This window comes from Dipodomys ordii, unplaced genomic scaffold, assembly GCF_000151885.1.
Source record: "Dipodomys ordii isolate 6190 unplaced genomic scaffold, Dord_2.0 Scaffold14, whole genome shotgun sequence".
Lineage (NCBI taxonomy): Eukaryota > Metazoa > Chordata > Mammalia > Rodentia > Heteromyidae > Dipodomys > Dipodomys ordii.
In genome coordinates, this window is record NW_012267230.1 from 10655372 (window position 1) to 10678337 (window position 22966).

Sequence of the window (22966 nt, forward strand, 5' to 3'; positions counted from 1 at the left end):
TATCTCCAATAAACCGCCAAAAGCTGGAAGTGGTGCTGTGGCTCAAAGTGGTAGTGCACTAGCCTTGAGCTGAAGAGCTGAGGGACAGCGCCCAGGCCCAGAGTTCAAGCCCCACGGCCGACAAAAAAAAAAAAGAAATATTAAGCTAGACCAAAAAACAAAACTAATTTTGGCTATGTAATTTGAATGATTTAGAGAAGCAACTATATCCGCGATAAGTGTTTCTCTCCCAACTAAAATAGATTCGTTATCAAAAAATAATTAATGGTGTTCTTGGCAACTAAACTTTAAGGAGATAACTGAAAACAGGTGAATGGAGCTGCATATTTATCTGTATCACAAAAGCATTTTCACTCATATGCTGAGCTCAAGATCCACTTCACCTTTCGAAAGGATTTCTGAAAAAGCCAGGAAATGGTGACAAATGTAAATAGACTACTCCAATGTTCCACTTAAATTAACCGGGAACATCCCACATTCAAAAGGAAGAAAATTAACTTTCATCTTTATTTTTGGCAGAACTGGGACTTGAACTCAGGGCTTCACTTGCTATTACTTGAGCCATTCTTTCAGCTCTTAAACTTCATTTCATAATGAAGGAGTATCCTAGTGTTTATGGACTTATTTTGAAGCCGCTGCAAGTTCATTAATTGTTTTTTTTTTTTTTTTTGCCAGTCCTGGGGCATGAACTCAGGGCCTGAGCACTGTCCCTAAGCTGCTTTTTTTTTTTTTGGGTCCGGTTGTGGGGCCTGAACTCTGGGCCTGGGCGCTGTCCCTCAGCTCTTCAGCTCAAGGCTAGTGCTCTACCACTAGTGTCCCTGAGCTTCTTTTGCTTAAGGCTAGCATGCTCCCAATTGAACCACAGCGCCACTATCTCCAGAACGGTGGAACTGGAGGGGGGAAAAAAAAGGCAGGGTGTGCTGTAATTCCAGCCCAGCACGCTGGAGGCTGAGGCAGGAGGATCTCAATCTAGAGGCTGGACTACACAGGCTAACTCGTTGCGAACTTAAGAAAACAAAAGCCATCAGTATTAGTGTTCTTTCATTCTCGTTTCTGGTTGTGCAGTCTTTTCCGCTTCTCCATCCACACCGTAAGACAACCACCCAGAATCTTCCGTGTGTCGTCCTCTGTCTCAAAGACCCAGGTCGATTAGAAAAAGTTCTTTGTCCTGGGTAGGTTCTGGGGAATGGGAAGTAGAGAAGGATCCTGAACTGCGACTGTCCACCCTTTACAGACTACAGGGGTTAATGAGCCAGGCAGGGTGGGAACAGCCCGGAGGAAGGGGGAAAGCGGGCCGAGGCTCCGAGGCGAGGGGTGGAAGGAAGGGGAAGGGAAGAGGAGGAAGGAAGCAGGGGAGGGGCGGGGGGGAGGGAGGAGAGCAACACGGAATAAAAACGGGTTTAATCAACTCTACCTGAAGACTACCAGAAAAGCCAGGTGCCAGTCGCTAAGCGCGGGAGGGCGGGCGTACTGCGAGCGTGGCTCCTTGGCTGGGCGCCGGGCCCGGGCGGGGCGCTCCCACCCGGGGCAGCTCCCACCCGGCCGCGGGCCTGGCCGGAGGAGGAACGGTCAGGAGCCAGGCCTTGCCCCCCCCCCCACCAGCCGCGAGCTGAGGCTGGCCGCGGCCCACACCCCACCACCACGGCCCCCGGAGTCCAGGTCCCACTCACCTGGACCACGGGCGAGCCGGTCCCGCCAAGCAGAGAGACGCAGCGAGGGCAATGGCGGCCACGGGAAGCGCCGTTGGGCCACGCAGCCGCCACAGCAGCGCCAGTACCCGGAAGAGAGCTGCCCACGTGAGCGCGCGTGCGCACAGCACGTGGCCACCGCCGGAAGTCCAGTCAGCTGTGAAGAAAGCCGAGCAACTAGGCGGACCCAGGGAAGCGCTCCCCGCCCAGACGCCACGATTGGCCCTGGAGGTAAAGCTTGGTTTTCAGTTGGTGAGCCCGCAATCAACCAGCAAGAAAGGAAGGCGTGGCCCAGCAGGGAAAGCCTCAGGTTAGCAAGCATGCGCAATGCCTGGGGTTCAGACCCCAGCATGGACCAATCAAGCAACCTGTGGTGGACGGTCACAGCTCAGTGGTAGAACACGTGCCTGCCCTGCCAGAAGACGTGGGTTCTATCCCCAGGGTCTAAATAAATAAGAATGAGGGGTTAAAATCGAGAACAGAGTCCGCCAGTGACGGGGTGGGGAAGGGGGTTAGGATGCCTGAGGGGTTGGACTCAGGGCCCTGGCACTGATTCTTAGCTTCTTCCGCTCAGGGTTAGTGCTCTACCATTGGAGCTACAGCTCTGCTTTCAGGCTTTTGGGTGGTTAATTGGACACCAGAGTCTTCTGGACTTTCCTGCTTGGGCTGGTTTGAAAATTCAATCATCAACAGTCAGCCTCCTGATCAGCTAGCTAGGCTTACAAGCACCAGCCACCTGCACCTGGCTCCATGGCTTTATGCCTCATTGTATTTATAGTGCTGTCTTGGAAATAACTAGTATTTAAAAAAAAAAATAAGTTCTCTAGTACATGGTGTCTGTTAAAAGTAGAGGTAGTGATACAACATCTTATAAAGTTGTGTTAAAATTCACAAGCAGTGTTGTTTAGTTGGGTGTGGTCAGGCCATACTTCCTCCAACCACCAAAGGTGCACATTGTGTTTGTGTAGTTGTTCTGAAAGAGGAAACACAAACAGGAAAAGCTCTATGCCAGTGTGGTGATTCCTAGGGAAGAAAATCTCCCATCCCATGTATATATAATATATTTACTAGGGCAAACAGAGGACAAACAGTCCCTCCTTCACAACATCAAGTCTTTTCTAGGTGTTAAAAAAATGGCTTATGTATGACAAAAGTATAGATTTTAAACTACTATGATTTGTATATTTTGTGGTAAAATTTCTAAGAAAAGTTGTTTTCTGACATTTTGAGCAATATAGGACAGAACATTGTTTTGCTTTATTTTTGTTTTTTTGGTGCTGTATATGAGGTCTGCTTAGCCAGGATACCTCCATCTTGAGGCTCCTGCCCAAGATTTTGCTAAACATCAGCTCAAAACAGAAAAATACCTTTCTCTTCTCACTTAATATCTGGCCCGATCCCTTGCACCCCAATTGGCCACAGGTGACATTCTGTGCCCAAGGGACTGCAGGCTACATCTTTAGTTACCCCTATAGCAACCCTGAACCTGTACAAATGTCTCCTCACCTCTAGGCACATGTGAACAGCTAGCCCCCCTCCCTCTATCATGACCTGTGTGCCTGCCTCTATAAAACCTTAGTCTGTAAGCAGCTGTGGGCTCTAGGTCTTTGCTGGAGGCCCCCTGCTGGAAGCCCCTCCATAGGCTTTCTCCTTAATAAATCTGTGCCGGTTCTGGTGTGGAACCATCTTCTTGCCTATTTTCTGCACTTTTTGGGTTCTAACTAACTGGAATCCAAGGCCCCATGCATGTTAGGCAAACACTACCATTGAGCTAGAGCCCTAACCTATTACATACCATATTAAAAAAAAAAAATTGGCAGAAAGGGCGGGCAGGTAGCTCAATGGTAGAGTGCTTGCCTTGCATGCATGAGGCCCTGGGTTTGAGTACTCAGCACCACATAAGCAGAAAAAGTTGGAAGTGGCACTGTGGTTCAAGTGGTAGAGTGCTAGCCTTGAGCTGAAGAGCTGAGGGACAGCGCCCAGGCCCAGAGTCTAGGCCCCACAACCGACCCCTCCCCCCCCAAAAAGCAAACAACAACAACAAACTGGAGGAAAGGAGCTTGAATGTAACAAAATAATAAGTTGGGAATGCTGATTAGCCTGATGATAGCAGTACAAGCAGTATACATGTATTGACAATATACTACATAAAAAATAAAAAGGAAGCTAAAAAAAGCACTTTTAAAAATGCTTGCTCAGTTGGGTGCCAGTGGCTCCTGCCTTTAATCCTAGCTAATCAGGAGGCTGATATCAGAGGATTGCAGTTCAAAGCCAGTCTGGGCAGAAAAGTCCATGAAACTCTTATCTCCAATAAACCGCCAAAAGCTGGAAGTGGTGCTGTAGCTCAAATAGTAGAGCACTAGCCTAGAGCTGAAGAGCTGAGGGACAGCACCCAGGCCCAGAGGTCAAGCCCTACCCCGACCAAAAAAAAAAAAAAAGGTTAATAATCAAAATACATTTTGTGTTAAGTTCATAGGAAAGATTCTGTTCTAAAAATCAGCTTGAAGTGAAATTTTCAAAATCCCTTTTAAGTATTACAGAGGCTGGTAATCGGCTAGGAGGTTGACAAAAGGGAGAAAAGTAAAATTTGAATGCCCGAATGTTTCCATTTAGAAGACACATAAGATTATAAACCTTTGTCTGTGCCATTTATTCAATGTTGCTGTATGTATCAATGGACAAGCTTAAATCCTTATTTGAAACACCAAGTTTTGTTTGCCATTTAGAAGTGCATACCAGATTAGAGACTGTAAAATAGCACTCTTTTAAATACAGTCCTTTGTTCACTCCTAGGCATGATCGTGTTTTGGTAGTAGATTTGTTCAGTCTTAGGGCTGAACAAGTATTTGTATGTTCACTGGGTGGATAGGGGCAGGTAAAGAATTGCAGAGGGAAGAGTTCCATAGGGTTGGGTGACTCTGGATTTTTCCCTCAGGTTACTGGGCATTGGAGAACAAACATGTCCTAATGTCCTAGGTAGGTTAGAATTAAAGGCAATAAAGGTAATCATTTGAAATGTGTGGGAGTTTTGGTTTGTTTAGTTTATAGGGAAGGCTGTCTTCAGAGAGCAAGTACTTTCACTTATTACATGGATTTCTAGTAACTAACCAATTTGTAAATTTCTCGTTGGGAAAAGAAGGCAGGAACGTCTGTGAGACTCTTTATCTCCAATTAACGACCAAAAAGGCCAGAAGTGAGCTTTGGCTCCAATATTAGCATTGAGAACAAAAACAAAACAAAACAAAACCAGACAGCATCTAGGCCCTGAATTTAAATCCTAGGACAAGCACAACAAATAAAAACAAGTTCTCTAGTTTCACCACAGTTCATCTCTTTAATACGCATATTGAGATAAGTGGCCAGACCTGACATACTGGAACCTCTGGAGTTGGAGAGTTACAACTTCAAAAGTTACACCAGAGGGCATGTCATTATTCACTGTCATTCTGCTGGAGACCATTTGTTGTTGGTTGACATTTTAAACTATGTTTTCCTTTAAGGTCCAGTGCATACTTTAATAGGGCTGTTTATAGTTCTCTGTGGGGTCTCTGTGGGGTCAGAGCACTCTGTTCAGGAATGATCATAAAAGTTGGTGGAAATACATTTGGACATTTTTAACATCTTACCTGCTCCCCATATTTTGTCATTGTTTATTTCAGAAGAACGAGTCCTCCAGGTTTTCCAGGCTGTAGAACATGCAGAAAAGTGATAGTATTTTTCATACACATCAAGATAAAAGGGAAAAATTAAATAACGCCTCCAAGTGCTCAGTTGAAACAAACCTGTCATAAAAAAAATCAACAAACTGGGCTCCAGTGACTCATGTAATCTTAGCTACTCAGGAGGTGGAGATCTGAGGATCAAGGTTTGAAGCCAGCCCAGGTAGGAAAGTCTTACCAGACTCTTATCTCCAAATAAACAACAAAGAGACCGAAGTGGAGGTGGCTCAGAAGATGGAGGGGAGGAGGGTGGGAATTGAAAAAAGCCCAGGAACTAGGCCCTAAATTCAAGTCCCAAGAATGTCACAAAAAAAAAAGGAAAGAAAGAAATTAACAAGAGAAAAACAATTTATTACATAGATGACACATATTCCTGGAAAATACCTGGATAATACATAGTTTTCAAAAGAGATAGCTTTGGATGACAGTTTATTTAGAGTTCATTTTAGAGAAGGTATAAGGCAAAGGAAAAAGGGCATTTTTGTTTCTAGAGAGTAACTTAGGGAAAGGTTTGTTAGTAAAAGTATATGTAAGTCCTGCCTCCATCCTTCCATCCACTTCTCAGAAATAAGTGTCTCCTTGAAGTTGCCCGCTCTGTCTCTTAAGGACTCTTAGCTGTCCATCTGTCTGTCTTTGGTAGATTAAATACACTTCTCTCAGTGCCCCCCCCATTCACAATTCTCCCCCTCCCTACTTCCTGAGTGGAGAGAAGCCTCTTATCCTTAGGGTGGAGTGGTGGTGAGAATGGTAAGGATCCACTGAGTGTAAACTGCTAAGTACGTGGTTGACAATACCAGAGATAACATAGCTTTCCTGGGGCCAGGGTTAAGGGAGGTGATACAGTGAAGAGTTGGTTGGGACTGTAGAATATGTAATCTGGAGTGTCGTGGAGGTGTTGATCTGGTATGTGTAGAGTTACTCTGGGAGAGCTTTGGATCCTTGGGTTTGTATAAAAATGCAGATTTAAGCCAGGCAGGGGTAGCTCACACCTGTAATCCTAGCTACTCAGGAGGCTGAGATTTTAGGATTACAGTTTGAAGCCAACCCAGGCAGAAAAGTCCAGGAAACTTTCTAAGCATCCTTCCACTCTTGAGTTTCTGTGTTCAACTCTGTGTTGTCCAGTTTTAACAAGACCATACTAAACTACTTTGACTAGAATCCCTCACATTGACCACTCTTGTTGTCTGTGATAATGTGAAATTACAATCATATGCCTTCTAATGATAATTCATTCACTAAGACTCATTAGGGATCCAAGATGGTTCTTTGAAGGGAAGGACCTTACCCCCTAGGTTCTTGACTTCATTGAGGAAAATAATTTCTGGATGAGTCACAGATTGACAAAATTTTTAGTGCCCAAAGCTAGCACAGGACAGAATATACTCAAAGTAGAGAAATACTGTCCTTAAGAACATATATGCATTCCATAGCAGGTGTAGAAGTCTTATCTCTCTATTGGTCTCTAACTTGCATGAGTTTCTCCATTCCAACCATCCCTCTGTGTGTGTGTGTGTGTGTGTGTGTGTGTGTGTGTGTGTATGTTAGCCTGGAGCTTGAACTCATATATGTGAACCACTGGCAGTTGGCTTGAACTGGGGTTTTAGTCATTTGCTGTGACAACCTTCCTGGATTGTGTCTTATGTTCTTGAAGCCATTAAGTCTGAGAATCCCAGAAACAGTCTTCTAATTGACGTAATTGACACATGAGGTCTTGCCATATGCTTCTTCCTTGGAGATGTTTTCCTAGTGCTCAGGAACCATTGATCTTCTATTTTAAGCTTTTAAGAGTCAAAGGAAAAAAAAAACACAAAGCAGTGAAGGTAGTGTGTATAAAATATCTCTGTAATTGTTCCGGGAAACAGGAAATACCCCTAACTATTTTTAGTAAGCAACTGTGTATGTGGAAGTCTCTGTTTTGTTATCAAAATATCCTTTCCTTTTCCATGTCCCCTGTTCTAACCGGTCTCAACTCTGTTTACACAGTGGTATCTGACTATGACGACTGAAGAATTCTTCCTGTCTAAAGATGACAGAGCCATCGCATTGCCATCGCATGCTGACTGCATGCTGAGCACGTGCTGTCATGTACACTGAATGCATGCTGTCATGCATGCTGAACTATTACAAGATAGTGGTGATGATACTTGAAAGAAACCAACTGCACTTCCAGTCATTTGAAAGTTCAGGGTGCGCAACCATGACACCTGAGTATAAATAATTATGTCTCTGGTTTCTTTTCATTATTTTGCTGCATACAATATGTCATGTTACCAGCTACATACATCTCATGTTTTTTTTTTTTTCCCCTCAGTGCTAAAGATCAAGCCAAGGGCTTAGCTATGTTAAGCAAGTGTTCTTTTTTTTGTGGGGGGTTGGGGTGGGGTAGGGGGGGTCCGGTCGTGGGGCTTGAACTCTGGGCCTGGGCGCTGTCCCTCAGCTCTTCAGCTCAAGGCTAGCGCTCTACCACTTGAGCCACAGAGCCACTTCCAGCTTTTTTCTTTTTTCTTATGTGGTGCTGAGGAATCAAACTCAGGGCCTCAGGCATGCAAGGCAAGCGCTCTACCACTGAGCCACCTTCCCAGCCCATCATTCTTTTTTTAAAATATAATTTCATTGTTATTGTTAAGGTATTCTTGGGAGTTATCATTTCTTAATCTCATGTTTGTTTAGCATGACCTTAGGAGCCATATGCTATATTATATGCACAGTTACACACACAATACACACACATATTCTATATCACACATACATAAACACACACTCCAAGAGTCTAGATGTGTAGTGGACTATACCATCTAGGTTTGTGTAGGTATACTTTTTGATATTCACATATTAATGAAACTGCCTATTGACAGACACATATCACATATCATCAGCTGCTAAATGAGGAAGGCTCCATTGGGGATTCCTGCACTTGCAGAGGAGAAAGATGCGGTACCTTAAACATAGTTAATACCTTCAAAGTTGTCCTTTCTACTTTTAAAAACCAGAGTCAGCCGGGCGCTGGTGGCTCACACCTGTAATCCTAGCTACTCAGGAGGCTGAGATCTGAGGATCATGGTTCAAAGCCAGCCCGGGCAGGAAAGACCATGAGACTCCTATCTCCAATAAACCACCAGAAAACCGGAAGTGGCGCTGTAGCTCAAGTGGTAGAGCGCTTGCCTTGAGCTGAAGAGCTGAGGGACAGCGCCCAGGCCCAGAGTTCAAGCCCCACGACCGACAAAAAAAAAAAAAAAAAAAAAAACAGAGTCTTGGAGGAGGTAACAATGCTAGATAGGAAATGTACTCATAACCTTACTCATGTAACTGTAAACCCTGTGTACAGTATTTTTACAATAAAAAACATATATATATAGAGAGAGAGAGAGGGAGCGAGAGAGTGTGTGTGTCTTGGCTCGTGCCTGTAATCTTATCTACTCAGGTGGCTGAGATCTGAGGATTGCAGTTTGAAGCCAGCTGGTGAGACTCTTATCTCCAATTAACTACCAGAAAACTGGTAATGGTACTGTGGCTCAAAGTGGTAGATTGTTAGCCTTGAGCACAAAGAGGCTTAGGGACAGTGTCTAGGCCCTGAATTTAAGCCCCACAACCTACCAAAAGATAAAAATAAAATAAAAATAAAAACTAGAATACTAGGTCAATGACTAACTCTAAAGGTTCTAACATGACAGGTCTTTTTGTTTTTTTTTTTTTCTCCAAAGAAAGAAAGCAAAAGAAGTGGTTTAAGGGCTGGGAAGGTGGCTCAGTGGTTAAAGTGCTTGCCTTGCATGCCTGAGGCCCTGGGTTCGATTCCTCAGCACCACATAAGCAGAAAAAAAAAAGCCAGAAGTGGCACTGTGGCTCAAGTGGTAGAGCACTAGCCTTGAGCTGAAGAGCTGAGGGCAGTGCCCGGGCCCAGAGTTCAGGCCCCACAACTGACTAAATAAATAAATAAATGGCTGTTTTGGGAAGATGAGTACCAAGTATTTGAGCCTACCTTCCTGGCACTGACAGAGCTTTCTGTTTAAATAGAAGAATCGGGGTAAGGGTGGAGGTGTGCAGAAGCTGATTTGTTCAAACCACCCAGTCTTAGGTCCTGGTGGCCATTATCTCAGTCCTGCTTCTTGGAGGTGACAGCAGAAGTCCTTGTCACCCAAGGGGACAATCAGATTCATGAGAGATATAAGCCCCCTGCTTGCAGGATTATCTCCTCCCTGCAGGAGTGATATGCCTGAATAGGCCTACTGTTTATGGAATCCAAGGTGACTTGTAGGTTTGGGACAATGAGTCTTCTGGTTGCCATTTTTTCAGGAACATTCCATTCCTGAAAACACAGAGTGAAACACTGAAGTATTTTACTATACTTCAGATACCCTGTCTCTGTGCTTCCAGTCTTGAAGAGGAACCAGAAAGGTTGGGTGCACTAGTTTTAAGACACACACTCTTTAAATGATTTAACATGCCTGTATGCAGAGTTAAGCAACATCTTTTCCAAAGCAAAGGACACAATTAGAAAATGACGTTAGAGAGGCCAGGCTTTCTTCCTGCTTGTAGTTACCCTTTGGGCCCAAGTGAAGAAGCTGCAGTTCTTCAGCAAAAGCAGTTTCTGAGAATCTGTTACATAGTTTTGGCTAAACCTTTTGGAGGAACTTAGGAGGAATCAGCCAAGGTCACTAAGTTGCTCTGACTTCTTCTTTTAGATAACCTTGAATAAACTTAGTTCATTATAATGCAGAAGAACATACCAAGAAGTTTTTGTGTTCTCCATCTTTCCTTTTGTTCTTGGTGCTATGGATCAGACACACACATATCAGATGTGCTAGGCAAATGCTTTACAACTGAACTACATTTCTAGCCACACACTTTTTCTTTTGAACACATGCTCTCTGACTTCACACTGAGCATGTGTAGAAATGTGCCCTCCCATACTTGTGCTTTTCTGTATGAATATCTCTATAGGATAAGCATTCTGAAGAAAATGTCTGTGCTGCCTTTGTTCCGGGAGAGCTTTATTTTGCAAATAAATCCAGTGCTCTCTTTACTTTCAATGAGTAATAGTTCCCTTATCTTCTATTCATGCTCATTGCATTTACACTCACCAAGAAGAGAACCCATTGCTTTCCGTTCCAGTATCTCAGTGTTTTTCCTGTATTTAAATGGCTGCTTGGTGGAATAGGAGAAGCTGAGTTGGTTATTCTCATGTTCTCTGAAGGTCTGATTGTGTTCTTCATCTGCATCATTCACTGCATGGTGTCAGATTCTCTGGACTTCATTAATCAAGAATGCAGTTAGAAGCCAGTGTCTCATGCCTGTAATCCTCGCTGCTCAGGAGGCTGAGATCTGAGGATTGCAATTCAAAGCCAGCTTGGGAAGGAAAGTCTGTGAGACTCTCATTGAAGTAAGGTGGCTGAACCTAAATAATTTCTTGCAGACATCCTAGTGCCTAGGGAAGAGATGGGGGACTGTCCACCCAGCTCCAAGGCCTAGAGGGGAGACAAGCCATCCTTTGAGGTGCAGATGCCTGGCTCAATGGGGTGAGCTAGGAGGGCTCTGTGGCTCAAGTGGTAGAGCACTAGCCTTGAGTACCAAGAGGCCCAGGCCCTAAGTAAAAGCCCAGGACCAGCAAAAAAAGAAAAAAGAATGCAGTTACGTTGGTTATGGTGTCAATAGGCTTTGTTCCCCATGGTTTCTGAAGGGCTTTGGGCCCATACTTCCCAAGGACAAGGATTCAGCTTATTCAACATATCCATGTAACCCTGAATCATGTATGCATGTGCTACCTTAGGTAATCCTGCAAGTAACCTAGAGGCTGGGTGCACATGCTCTGCCTTGTGTGGCACATACTTGACATCTGTGTTCTAAAGACCCTATTAAAGTATTTAAACTAATAGAGAGTACTGTACTCATTTGCAGTAGTGTGGAGGTTTGTACATAGTTATGTCTCTTAGCTACAATCTCTGGAATCATGCTGTTACTTTTCATTTTTTAGAACTTGTATAAAAAGGGGCATTTTCAAATGCCTAATGCCATTTTTGTCTAGACGGTGTATAAACAGCCATCACTGAAGGACAGAAGAAAAAGCAATGGGGGTATTACCACTGTGAACAATGAGCTGTTCACAAGGAGGATGGGGGCGGTGTGGGGGGGGGAGGGTGGGTTGCTGCTGGTAGGCAGAATGAAGCTGGCATAGCTGTGGTCTGTAAGCCTCTGCTGAAATGGGCCAGCCCTCTGTGATGTGTGCTTGCATGTTCATCTACCCAAGGTGGATGAGTCTGGATTCTAGGAGAGAACCAGCACCACAAGTGGTTCTAAGGATGGCAAAGGGAAGAACTGGTGTTCTAGCTGCATGCAAACTAAGCCAGTCATTTGAGAGGGGCTGAAGCATGCTAGTGAAGGATATGTTTTTCTCTACTGCCTCATGGAAAACATCTTATTGGAAATATTCAAATAATTACTTCAGACAAAAACTGAAAATAGCTGCAGTATGGGAACATTCAAAAAGTTATAGATACAAATATCTTCAAGCCAACTTCATGGAGATTTTCTCTGAAGATTAAGAATTTGATTATGGCAATTTGTTGTCTAGTTTCCTAGTTTCTTTTTTGTTGTTGTTTTTTGTTTTTATATGTCATGGGGCTTTAACTCAGGGCCTAGGCCCTGTCCCTGAACTTTTATGCTCAAGGCTAGTACTCTACCACTTTGAACCATAGCACCACTTCCTGTTTTATGATGCTTAATTGAAGATTAGAGTCTCAGACTTTTCTGCTTTGAACCATAATCCTCACGTGACAGCCTCCTGAGTAGCTAGGCTTACAAGCATGAGCCACTAGTGCCTGGCTCCTAATTCGTTGTGGTCTAAAAGAAACTTCAGGGGCTGGGAAGGTGGTTCAGTGGTAGAGCGCTTGCCTTGCCTGCATGAAGCCCTGGGTTCAATTCCTCAGCACCACATAAGCAGAAAAAGCCAGAAGTGGTGCTGTGGCTCAAGTGGTCGAGCGCTAGCCTTGAGCTGAAGAGCTGAGGGACAGTGCCCAGGCCCAGAGTTTAGGCCCATGATGACCAAAAAAAGAAAGAAAGAAAGAAAGAAACTTCAACATGCAGTGCTAGTGTCTCACTCCTGTAATTCTAGCTACGTAGGAGGCTGAGATATGAGGATCTCTGTTCAAAACTAGCCTGAGCAGAAGAGTCCGTGATACTTCCACGTCCTCTTTGTATTGTCCGGCTTTCATAAGAATGTTGCTAAATCAGGTTAGCCAGAATCCCTTGCTCTGATACAGGATGGCATTCCTCATTTCCCACTGTTTTTTCCTAAGCTAGCTGATTCCCCTGCCCAGCCTGCCTCAGGAGTCCTGTGGGGTTGGTCTAGTGAGAACTCCTTTCTCCCTGGTGTCTCCTTCCACTCATCCCTACCCTTCTTCTTGGCTATGTATCCCAATTTGTCCATAAGCCGATTTCTACTTTGAGACTCCTTTGCTCTATTGCAATAGTTCCTAAGACTAATCTGACTTTGCCACTTTACTGTCTGGCTCGGGTTTTCTTTGACAGAGTTAAATGAGCTAATTTATGAAAAGCACTTAGAATAGTACTGGCACACAGTAAACTCTAATACAGAAGAGTTTTGCTTCAGTTTCCCAAGTAATGGGAGCAAAGATACATCCTTGTCTGTGGGTCTAATAAGCAGCTGCAGATGTAACTTACGTCTTCCGGTCCCTGCCCCTCAAAATTATTCTTTGTCGGTCATTCAGACCTGCCCTATCACCTTTCCCAGTTCAAGGTCTTTGTTTTCCATCCTGACACAGGCTGTGCACATTTACTTCTGCTCTGTAAACAATTTCTCTTTCCCAAAGACACGTGATGGTTTTTAGCTCCCTGTTTCTCTTTCAAGGCCCTTTATCTGTTCCACTCCCTTCTCCCCAAGGCCAACCACATTTGTATCCTCATACATGTGCTTGTTATCGGTTCCCTGGGCAGAGCAGCTGGCCTCTCAATAAAATAGCTCAATTCTCAAGTAGCTTTCAGGAAAGAGAGAGAGTGACAGAAGTGGGGTTCTGAAGAAGATTGAGGCTGAAGAGTCTCCTATTGAGGCTTTGAAGTGTGGAGTTACTGGGAAGCCAAAGGCTTTAATCGTGGCTGATTGGGTCACAGATTTTTCTTTAATCCCAAAGCTGTCCATTATCTCCCGCTATATACATGCATCTGTAGCTATAGGTACATTTGCACAGAGAAATTAGAATGAACAGAAATTGAGCCTTCTGACCATGGTCAGAACCCAGTTCCAGAGATTCTCCTATAATGAGACAAAAACCTTGGCCTCAGCACAGGAATTCATTAGTGACCATTTCAAATGCAGTCTGTAGAAAGATACTCCAAACCCTGCACCATCTAGGCTGGGGATATAGTTCAGTGGTAGAGCATTAAGCTTAGCATGCACAAAACCTTGGGTTCAATCCCCAGCATCAAACAAACAAGCCAAGATAAGCCCCTCAGGACAAAGCTACTGAGTGACAGCCTTTCATGTTTGCCACCAGGACTCTTTTTAATTGACATCTGACATATTAATGCCTTTTGCTACAATTCAGGCATTTTCTGGTTGGCCATCAGCTTCCTTTCCTGTCTTTACAGTAGCTATAAAATCCCTTCCTCCTGGGCCAGTGGGGATCTTCCTGTCTTACTGCTACTCAAGACAGTCTTCTCTGCGTAAGTCCCTAGTAAATTGAGCTTCCTACAAACCTGGATTTGTCTGTTTCTTTCTTCTATCTCAATTGGTAGTCTGTTCTTGAATACCAGGTTTTCCTGAAACACTGTCTATCATCTTATCCCTGTCAACAGACAACAAAAAGCATGTGCCTCCATTCAGTTTTCTGCTCACTGAGTGTGTCTTTTCATGTTCGTTGACTTTGAACAATGCAGCCATTTTTTCCAAAATGTCAGAGGCCATTATCTTAATAGTTCAGTGTCCTAGGAAAGCTCCTTATTCTTGGGAGCAGAGCATGAAGCCTCTTTCTAATTATAGTCTTTCTGAATTTCTTGTCCTTTCCTTTAAATAAAGTGTCTAGCCATATGCTCTCTGAGTAGTATTCTAAGTTTTCTATCTTGCCTCATTTTCTTCAGAATCTGTCACTGTCAGAGTTTTTTTTTTACAGCGTTACCGTAAAAATGTACCAAATTTTGGTTGAGAAAACTGGCTTTTCTGAAGAGAAGGCGATTTTTTAAAGAGGTTGTGTGGGAGTCTGTGTCCTGGTTGCAGAAATAGTGAGAGCAGTCCTTTCAAATAATTCCCTACTTAGAATTTAGCTAGCTTTTTTGATGCCAGCTTGACTGTTTCACCTGGATTCAAATCCACTTTATTTGTAGTTCAAAAGCATCATGCTTAAAAAAAAAAAAAAAAGGAAGATCAGGGAATATCTCACAATCAGCTGATGATGGGGTCTAACTAAAGCACATTGACTATAGATGAGAAGAGAAATAGATATAATTTCCTGTCTCTGAATTGAACAATGATGGCACTGAGGCAGGATTGACTAGGGAAAATCACCGGGAACTAGTGACACCACCACACCTATCCATATGCTTAGCATTTGCCTAGGCAAATGTTACAGTGGTCTTCCATAGGCACTGCCCAGCCCTTGGAGATTCTTAGGAAGTCCATGGCTTATATATACTACATGTGTGAGAATGCAGGAAAACTTCTAGCAGGGCTGGGAGGAAGCTCAGTGGTATAGCAATGCCTAGCATGGGCAAGGCACTGAGTTCCATCTCAGGACCACGAGCAAAACACAAAATGCAGTAGTCTGATCAATTGTGGTGATGTAAATTTATCATCCCTAGTACTAGTGAGATTGAGGTAGTAGGAACATGAGTTCTAGGCCTGGTTTATGTGGTCACAAACAAGTAACAGAAAGAACAAAAATGCAGTGATCCAAATGATTTGATTCAATGAAGTGTTGGGTTGCATAATCATAAAGATAATGAAATTCCCTTTGTATGATCAGTTTTAAAAATTATCTTTAGTGGGATGGGAATGTAGCTTAGTGGTAGAGTGCTTGCCTAGCATGCATGAAGCCCTGGGATACATACACATATATTTATTTATATCTTTAGTTTCAATTCAGCATGTCAGTTTATGAGTACAGTGCATCTTGTTGTATGACCAATTTTTAAAATTTCAATTTTAGAGGCTGGGAAGGTGGCTCAGTGGTAGAGTGCTTGCCTTGCATGCATGAGGCCCTGGGTTCGATTCCTCAGCACCACATAAGCGGAAAAGGCTGGAAGTGGCACTGTGGCTGAAGTGGTAGAGTTCTGGCCTTGAGCTGAAGAACTGAGGGACAGCTCCTAGGCCCAGAGTTCAGGCCCTACAACTGGCAAAAAACGAAAACAAAAACAAAATTTCATTTGTGATCCCTGTACATTTTTAAACACTACTTAGTCTTCTAAGCATACTTAGTTTATTCTCTCTAGAAGTCATTTTGTGCCACATTGACTGGAAGTTGCTCATAAATCTTTATTTTTCTCTCTATCAATATTCTTGGAAATATTACTTGGCAGCTCTTCCCAAAAGAAGATGGGGTTCTTCTTAGTACAGTGTAGCACAAATGGGCATGGGTCTGAAGAAGGGCTTTCAGCTGTTGATCTTTCTTCCCTAGAAATCTGGATTCTGTCATCTGAACAAATCTGTCAGAAAGCCCAGCGTAGATTGCTAGAACCACCTATTCATCTAAGTCACACCTAACACGGGTTTCTATGGATGAGCCCAGCTGAGCCAGCATTGCCAGCTGATCTACAAACCCTAAATTCCTACTATTTGAAGTCATTGAGTATTGGGGTCATTTGTTATGTAGCAATAGCTAACTGGTACATATAACATAGTAGGCACTTTTTCCTGCCTTACATGTATTTATATTCTTTCTGTTAGCCTAACCTCCTCCATCTTGGGAGCCACCATGCTGTCTTAGGCCCTGCTCTAAAGGATGGCCTTTCCCGAAATCTGGAGACACAGGCCTTAACCTGAAATTAACTGACTCAGGCCTTATCAGGTGACACAAACAGCTTCAACCATAAACTTTAGCCCTACCACAACAATATCCCCTGTTCTCATGCACCTTACAAATTCCACATCTCACACAAATCAGACTGCAGAGTACCTCCCTCCATTGAAATTCTCCACCCCCCACCCCCTAGCCATGTAAACCTTGCTCAAGGACAAGTGCTGTCCCTGTCTGAGAGGCTGCCTGCTTGCTGACAAGAAACTTTGCTGCACAAGACTTGGTGTCTGCGTGGTTTTCTGGGCTGGTGCTTTCACTTTCTACTTAAGGGAATTGAAATTTTGTTGAGAGTCCTTCACCTCAGAGAAGGTAGGTAGTGATCAGTGACATTTCTCTGCATGGACTGCTTAAGTGTGGACACAATGCAGCTTGGTTTCTCAAAGGACCATCCCTACCGTGACCATGCTGAGCTCAAAGATGAGTCCACAAATGAAGAGAGTTTTACATGCGGATGCTAGAAATGAGGAAAATAGGGGCTGAGATGGGGCTAAATCACAATAACTTGTTTTAGAACAAAACACAAGAGATGATGAGTTTTATATCTGAATATTTTGGAAAAAATTCATGCAATTCACATCTGCGTAATAAATTCATAGGAACAGTGAACTTAAATGTCATCTCTTTGAACACACAAAACACAGAACAAGTTAATAGAGAGCCTTTAGACTTCTGGGAAGAGAAATGCTGTATAAAAGTAAGATGATACACAATAATTTTTGTAACTCCCACGGAAATGTTCTTTTTGTCTGGATAAAAACAGTTGAAGCAATGGATGTTGCTGATGGGTAGGAAAATCAGGTCAAAGGAACTCATCTCCAAGGAGATTTCAAATGCTTTTGAAAGCCTCCTTGATGTAGACCACATTTCCTGCATTTTCTTTAGACTCCATTGTTCTGGACCCTGCTTGATGTCTTGTGTTGGCATCCATATTTTAGATCAAAGGTCCATCTTCTGGATGAACCATGACATATAACAATTGTTCAACCCATTGACTAACAGTCAGACTTGATTTGGGATTCCTGAAAGGATGTCTTTCTTAGTCATTGGAAGGATTTCTTATCAGCAGCTTATTTCCCCACTTGGGAGAGAAAGTCAGCTCAGCAGGCCAGCAAGCTATTGATCACTTCCCTTACTGGAAGACAGATTCATAACTGGCTACGTGTTTATGGTTTCTATAGGAGATTGATTGGAGTGCTTTCTGTCTCTTCTACATATTCTTCCTTTGATCACTGGTTAGGTGCTAGGTATTATTTTCTTATTCTAGGGAAATCCATTTCCCTGTAGCTTTTCCTATACTTTATTCATGTGGTCTATATAGAAGCTCTTTCCTGAATGCAGATGTTTAAAGCAATATTTCACATTGCTATCATATTTGTGAGAGGTTCAAAACTGGCCAGTTTTGAAAGAATATTTTTAGATTTAGCCAGGCATGGCGTGCATACTTGTAATTCTACTTGGTGGAGGTGGGGGGGGGGGGGGGGGGGGGGGGGTGGGAAGTGTAAGGTCCGCCCCTGGATGGCAAGCAGACTCCACCCTCGCAGCAAAGTCTCCACCCATTACCTGCGTTACCTAGGCAACTGGGACACCTGGAAGAGGTCACATCTGCATCCGCTGAGGTCACATCCGAATTTGATGTGGCCACACCTTTCCCCACCCATACCCTACATAAGGCCTAGCCCAGGCCCAGACGCTCTCTTGCTCTTGCTCTTGCTGCTCTTTTCTTGCTCTCTCTGTTCTATTCTAGATCTCTCTCTGTTCTTTTCTTGCTCTCTCTCTTTCCCAGCCACGTGGAGTGCAAACCTTGCCTGGTCCCAGCAGGTCTACCCCTTACCTGAATACCACGTGAGTGCTACTGTTCTTACCCCTCTCTGCTCTTTTCTGGCTCTTTTCTCTCTCTTTCCTCTCTTCCCAGCTCTCTCTCATTCCCAGGCCTTTCCCAGCCACGTGGAGTGCCAACCTTGCCTGGTCCCAGCAGGTCTACTGAATAAACCTACCCCTTACCTGAATACCACGTGCGTGCTGGTGCAGTTCTTACTCGGTCACCTCTTTTTAAAAACCTAACAGGAAGCAGGAGAATGAGGCCTACCCACAGCAAAGTTAGCAAGACCCTATCTCAAAACCAAAACTGTACAACCTGCTGGATAATGAAATGGGAGCAAGAAGAAGGACAAAAAAAAAAAAGGAAATAAGACAGAACTGTAAGTCTTTGGTGTCACAGTCTTACAAGAAACAGAATGGAGACCAACCAGTCAAGAAGCCATCTTTAAGGACTCCAATTCTCACTATTTAACCTAATTTCAATAGTAAAGATGATAGGTACTGTTCTTCTCTTGCCAATGCAAGGACTGAGTTCGTTTAGCTTCTCTAAATTCACCCCTTTCTTATAACATGTTTGGTCTCTTGGCTAGAAAGTTTGGGGTTAAAATTGTCTTCTGATTTGGACTCATTGAAAGGTTACATTTGGGACATACCAAAATTTTGTTCTGGACTTCAGTTTCCTTACTTGAGTAGAGATGGTGATTGTCATAGTACTTCCTCATGACTTGGGTGCCAGTATCATAAGAGGCAACTTAAAAAATACTTCTGCTGGGCCGAACTTTCTATGTGTGCCCTTTGAGCTGTGCAATTCTCTGCTTCAGTCTCTTTGCAAATCTTGTTTCCAAGAAGAAAGAGAATATCCACTGATGATCATCTTGGGTGGGAGGCAGACTGCCCCTTAACCAGGCAATACGTCTTATCAACTTAAAGCAAACAGCCCCCAAAACTGAGAAGATCACTTGCCAGGCAACAAAGTGATAATTCTCCAGAACTTTTCCAAGATCAAAGACTGAGCTAATGGTCAGCCAGGCCAGACCTGGAACCTGGGACCTGGGACTGGTTTAACTAGTTTCAGCTTGTCTAAGTCTTTTAAAACAATGCCTGGTGGCTCACACTTGTAATCTCAACTATTTGGGAGACTGAAAACAGGATTATAGTTTGAGGCCAGCATGGGCAGAGAAGTTCATGAAACTCCATCTCAGCCCATAATTGGGTATATAGCTATCATCCTAAATTATGTGGTATGCTGAGACTGGGAAGATTGCAGTTCTAGGCCAGCTTGGTTGGTGGGGAGAACCCTCCTTAAGGGAGGACATTCTGGGTCCACTTGCATGTGCCTGTCATCCTAATTGTAATGAGAAGCCTAAAATAGGTGGATAGTAGTCCTGGTGTGCATCTGAGCTGGAAGCAAGGCTCTATCTAAAAAGCAACCAACTGGTATTCACTCCTCCCCCCCCCCCATGCACCAGGGCTGGAGGCGTGGCTCAGTGTACTCTCCAAGATATAAACTCAGATAGTCCCTGGTAGTTGTCTAGAATTTTCAAAAGTAGCCTCTTGTGGGCTGTGTACACCTTGCCTTGTTTGCATGAGTGTGAAAGTTGCATTCCAGTTGGACATAAGGAAGACATAAATGAACAGTAATTCAGTACTTGTATCTGGTTTTTGGTGCAATCTATTTCTAGCAAGTACTCTTTCACGGTGACCTTCTGGAACTGGGGACTTGAGAGTGCTTTGGAGGGGAGGGCTTGTGCATTCCTAGATAGCTTTAGTGAGCAGTTAATGTATCAAAGATACACAGAGGAGCTGACTGCCCTTAGAGATAGAGCAGCCAGGAGGAGACTGGGTCTCTGGGAGGGGAGGGCTTCTGTGTGCTTTCCTTAGGAATGCTTTCTGTTTAGTTTATTGGAATGAGATCTTCTAGATAGCTTCTGCACAGCAGGTCTTTAGGAAGATCAACTGATTAAAAGGTTAGGACTTCCTGTCCTGGCCACTAGCCTTCTGGGAGAGGAGGAGGGCTGGAGATTGAGCTCAGCACAAACTCCGGAAGTTCCTGGGTAGGCATACCTTCACAACAGCTTAAGGTATTGTGAAGAAGAGATTCCCAAAGGGGGTGGGGGGAGGGGAGGTGCTGTGCACTGCCCTCCCTCACACCTGGCTCTAAGCATCTCTTCTTTTTCTCACCAGATTGAGGCGAGGTTTAGTGAAGCTTCCCTTTAAAATACAGGAATTCTTCACTTAGGGTTCTTGTCTTCAATCTCCTAATAAGAATTTCTGGACCAGTCATGATGGTAAGAAAGCTTGGCAAAGCTTTATTAAGTAAACAAGCAGGAAGGCAGACAACAGACAAACACAGAAGTCAGGGGCACATTAACAAAGTGTGGGTGCTCTCATCGGGAGAGACACCCAGCATCTTGGGATGTTGGGGTATTTATATGGTAAAGGCAGGGGTCTAGCTTCAAAGTCATGCAAAGCTGGGTTCTTTGTTTTTGCTCTAACCACAGGTGATGTTATTTTCTGAGTTTCCAGGTAAGAATACATCCAGCCATAAAACAGATCTTTATCTTTGAGATTAGGAGGCACCCTGAAGTTTGGGGAAGCATTTTTTTCCCAGGAAGACATACATAAATGCATCCATCAGGAATGAACACATCCTGTTCTCTCTCTTTGCAGCAAAGATGGCATTTCCAAGTTTGTAAATATTTCTGAGTTGCCTTCCCCAGGCCTCAGTTTCCTTAAGTTATCCTGTTTCATGTTTAGCTGTACCCGAGTTACATTCATTGCTACATGTTTTCCTGAGTTCTTTGAGCCATTCCAGCAAATTATCAAACCTGAGGAGAGGGTTGTGAGAGGAACCTCTATAGTCAGTAGGTCAGAAGACATTGCAACTAGTATCTCTTCATAAATTCCTCTTTCTTTTCCTCCCTTCCTGCCGTCCTATTTCTTTCTTTTAGGTGGTTGATGAGTCTCCTGACTAGAAGATTCACACATCTTCAAACTTAGCTTGCAATATCATACTGTAATGTTTTCTTTTTATCTCTCCATTTATTTGTGCATTTATTCTTCTAACCTAGGGTCTTATGCATGCTAGGCAAGTGCTCTATCACTGACCTACACAGTCAGCCATGACATATATTTTTAAACAACTACATACCACACATTGAAGAAACCACAAGGATGGAATCTTTATTTTATTTTATTTTTTGGATTGTGTGTGTGTGTGTGTGTGTGTGTGTGTGTGTGTGCTCGCTCTTCATTGTCTGTGGACCTCATGCATTTCCTGAGAAAAGGAGCCAGGCAATGGTAGGCAGCTCCAAGCATTGAAGCTGCAACACTGGCAGGGGTTGCCTGCTGCTGAGCTCCAACACTAGCAAGTATTTATTGCTACAGGGCTTCAACGCAGGCTGAAACGACTGTAACCAGTAATGGCATGAATAGAAGAAAACACATGTCTCCCCAGAATTTCAAGAGGTAGTTTCTTCCTCCCCTCTCTTACTTTCCCTTCTCCTTCTCCTTCTACTTCCTTCTCTCCCTTTTCATTCCTTTTTCTTTTTGGGAGGGTCTCTCTCTCTCTCTCTCTCTAGTCCTAGGTGGCATAAAAACCACTATGGAGTCCATGCTGGCCTCAAATTTGAGATCCTCCTCCCTCCCAAGGATTATAGTTGTGTACCTCAGTGTCTGACCTAGTTTTTGTTGTTGTTTGTGCTTATTTTTGTGTGCTAAGGCTTAGACCCAGGACCTTGTCCATTGTAAGCATTGTACCACTGAGCTACATGGTCAATTCAGTGTAGAGGGGAAGCAATACACTTGAATCTTTTCTCCTATAAGCTACTCTGAATTGGGGTCTCTATTGTCCACAAATGGGTGTCTGTCTGGTACTGTATTAAAGGTATTATTTTCTAATCTAAAAGCCTATTTTCTGAATTACAGGCAACCTTAGGCATAATTTAAGGATGATTTATATCACAATGGTTAAAGTTCCTGTGGGGACATTGATTTCAAAGTCAATCTCTTGGGGAAGAGGTAATGTGAGGAGGGGGAAGAATGGGGGAAAGTGGGAGGAGGACCAGTAAATATTAACAATGAGAGAGACAGAGACATATAAGCAGTTTTGCCTCCAACTTAGTCTTACTTAGTCTTACTTAGTCCAACTTAGTTTCCTCCTCAGATAATACAGGCAGGACCACAGGGGCTCCTTGGACAGAAGATGTTTTGCTCACAATTCATGATTCATTTCTCAACATGCCAGTAACAGATTTTCTGCTTATTTGCTTCTGAACATGATGGTTTTTGGAGACTTACCTCTTCCCTCTTGGCTTTTTTTGTTGTTGTTGTCAGTCCTGGGGCTTCAACCCTGGGCCTGGATGCTGTCCCTCAGCTCTTCAGCTCAAGGCTAAAGCTTACCACTTGAGCTGCAGCGCCACTTCTGGTTTTCTAGTGGTTTATTGGAAATAAGAGTCTCATGGAGTTTCCTGCCTGGGCTGGCTTTGAATCGTGATCCTCAGATCTCAATCTCCTGAGTAGCTAGGATCACAGGTGTGAGCTACCAGCACCCAGCATTGGCTCAATCATTTTATATATCTAAAGACAGAATATGAAGGATTGAGCCCCCGCTATTATCTCAGGTGCATACAGATGCCAGGCCAGACACGAGGTATGCATCGACATGCTTGGCATGCAGGCAGGGCAATCCAAATTAAGCCTGGCTATAAACATTCCATTGTGG

The 22966-nt window shown here is 43.7% G+C and overlaps 1 pseudogene; it reads right to left on the reverse strand.

The window, feature by feature from the left end:
• Positions 1 to 1763, reverse strand: part of LOC105982060 — a 3398-nt pseudogene extending 1635 nt beyond the window's left edge.
• Between the last annotated feature and the right edge of the window lie 21203 nt (positions 1764 to 22966).